Source organism: Mustelus asterias, unplaced genomic scaffold (assembly GCF_964213995.1).
Source record: "Mustelus asterias unplaced genomic scaffold, sMusAst1.hap1.1 HAP1_SCAFFOLD_1046, whole genome shotgun sequence".
Classification (NCBI taxonomy): Eukaryota; Metazoa; Chordata; class Chondrichthyes; order Carcharhiniformes; family Triakidae; genus Mustelus; species Mustelus asterias.
The window spans coordinates 1-2,575 of record NW_027590991.1 but is presented as its reverse complement, the minus strand read 5'-3'; the positions used below and the strand labels follow the sequence as shown (position 1 = coordinate 2,575).

The window sequence follows — 2,575 nt, the reverse complement described above, 5'->3', positions numbered from 1 at the left end:
TTATACTCCATCTGCCAGATCCTCACCCAATCACTTAGCCTATCCAAATCTCTCTGCAGACTTTCTGCATCCTCCACGCAATTCGTTTTCCCACTCATCTTTGTGTCGTCCGCAAACTTTGTTACCCTACACTTGGTCCCCTCCTCCAGATCATCTTTGTATATGATAAACAGTTGAGGCCCCAGCACCAATTCCTGCGGCACGCCATTAGTCACCAACTGCCAACCAGAACAGCACCCATTTATTCCAACTCTCTGCTTCCTGTTCGATGGCCAAGCCTCAATCCACGCTAACACTTTACCCCCAACTCCATGTACCTTAATCTTCTGCAAAAGCCTTTTGTGAGGCACCTTATCGAACACCTTCTGGAAATCCAAAAACACCACATCCACCGGTTCCCCTCTGTCAACCGCACTCATTACATCTTCAAAAAAATCCAGTAAATTCGTCAAACACGACTTTCCCTTCATGAATCCATGCTGCATCTGCTTGATCAAACCATTTTTTTCCAGGTGCCCTGCTATTTCTTTTTTAATGATGGATTCCAGCAATTTCCCAACGACGGACGTAAAGCTAACCGGCCTGTAGTTACCCGCCTTTTGTCGACCTTTTTTAAACAGTGGCGTCACATTAGCTGTTTTTTTAAGTTTTAATAAGATTTCACAGATGAGATTGATTTCTTAGGAGCTCAATAAATTAATATGAGAAAATTGAATGAACAAAACAACAAGGAAATACTTTCTGACAAGGCGCCCTGCAATGTTTCCAAAAAAGATGCAGAACTTTCAGCTGACGACAGCCAACATGGTTTTCCAGAAACACCGCCAGATTTCTGCATCAAGTGACCGCGACAGGACTCGAACCAGCAATCTTCTGATATCATCGTCATGATCACCGAAGTCAGACGCCTTATCCATTAGGCCACGCAGTCAACACATGAAGCACTGCGCCGGGTGTTAGTGCCATGTGAATAACTACGGCGGTTATACTCATTGTCAGTTCTATTTTTGGATATTCCGCTGATTTCCAGATACCAGAAAATTGAAGGGAAAACTCCAGCTGCTGTAATGTGCGGAAAACTACAGTCCAGTTCTAACATTCTTGGGTGCCTGTCTGTGTGGAGTTTGAAACCGAAAGAGAAAATGCTGGAAAATCTCAGCAGGTCTGGTAGCATCTCTAAGGAGAGAAGGAGCTTACGTTTCGAGTCCAGATCACCCTTTGTGTGGAGTTTGCACGTTCTCCCCGTGTCTGCCTTGGTTTCCTTCGGGTGCTCCGGTTTCCTCTCATCTTCAACGATGTGCAGATTAGGTGGATTGACCAGGCCAAATTGACCCTTAGTGTCAGGGGGATTAGCAGGGTAATTACGGGGTCACAGGGATAGGGAGGGAGTCTCTGTTGGAGAGGCGGTGCAGAATCACAGGGCCGAATGGCCTCATATCGCACTGTCGGGATCCTATGCCTCCTATACATCCCGTCTTCAATATTCAATATCTGTCCCCGAATCCTTCTGCTCGCAGCTAATGCAGCAACTTCCCCTGTGTACCTTAATTCAATATGTTGCACTCTTTTGCACGTCTCTTACAGCATCACTCAATCTCGTTTGCTGCAAAGGGAGAAACTCCGAATTATCCGACCAAACTTTATAGCCAAAGTCCCTCATCGCTGGATCCAAACCAGTAAATCTCCTTTTCTCCCTCCTAAGAACCCTCACACACTTTCTAAAGCCTGGTTCCCAGATCTGGATGCAATCCTGAAGCAGCCGCAGTTAAACAGAGCTTTATAAAGATTGATCATAACTTCCCTGTTTTTATACTCCAAGTCTCCACTACTGAACCCAAGGATCCAATCCACTTCCCAAACGACTCTCTCAAAATCTCCTCTCACCTTCAAAAATCTCTCTGAACCTCAGGTCCCTCTGATCCTGCACACTGTTGAGAACTGGACCACTCAGAGTGTCACGGTGGCACAGTCATCGGGACAGTCGTTGTGACTGTCTGATGAATTTAATATGAACGTTGCTGAGGTGGTGAGGTGTGCTGAGGTTGCTGAGGTGTGACTCAGACTACTACCTCACAATACCAGGGTCCCGGGTTCTATTACCGACCTTGGGTCACTGTCTGTGTGGAGTTTGCATTTTCTCCCCGTGTTGCGTGGGTTTCCTTCGGGTTCTCTTGTTTCCTCCCACAGTCCAAAGATGTGCGGGTGAGGTTGATTGACCATGCTAAATGTCAATGAGATTGAATGCATATTGTCAGGGGGATTAGCCGGGTAAATGTGTGGGGCTATGGGAATAGGGCCTGGGTGGGATTGTGGTCAACACAGACTCGATGGGCCAAATTGCCTACTTCATACTGTCAGGATCCTTTGTTCTGTTGCCTTTCCAATCGTTTCTGTCAGAACGCAGCACTGTTCCTGAATGTGGGATGAATAATGTGTCTCTGCTACAATATCAGTGAGAGCTCAGACTGCAGCTTCTGTTTGTCCAAGCCGGAATTTACAAGGATTTTTGGCACTGATACATAATCTAGCCGAACTGTCTATCCCTCCACCCCCTCTCATCAAGTCTGTATGAAGG

General features: G+C 46.4%; 1 non-coding gene across 1 annotated transcript; it reads right to left on the bottom strand.

Moving 5' to 3' along the window:
- Positions 1–842: 842 nt before the first annotated feature.
- On the bottom strand, positions 843–931 carry trnar-ucg (transfer RNA arginine (anticodon UCG)). The gene is given in 2 exon segments: positions 843–878; positions 895–931. It is a non-coding gene; the product is annotated as a tRNA-Arg (tRNA).
- Positions 932–2,575: the final 1,644 nt, after the last annotated feature.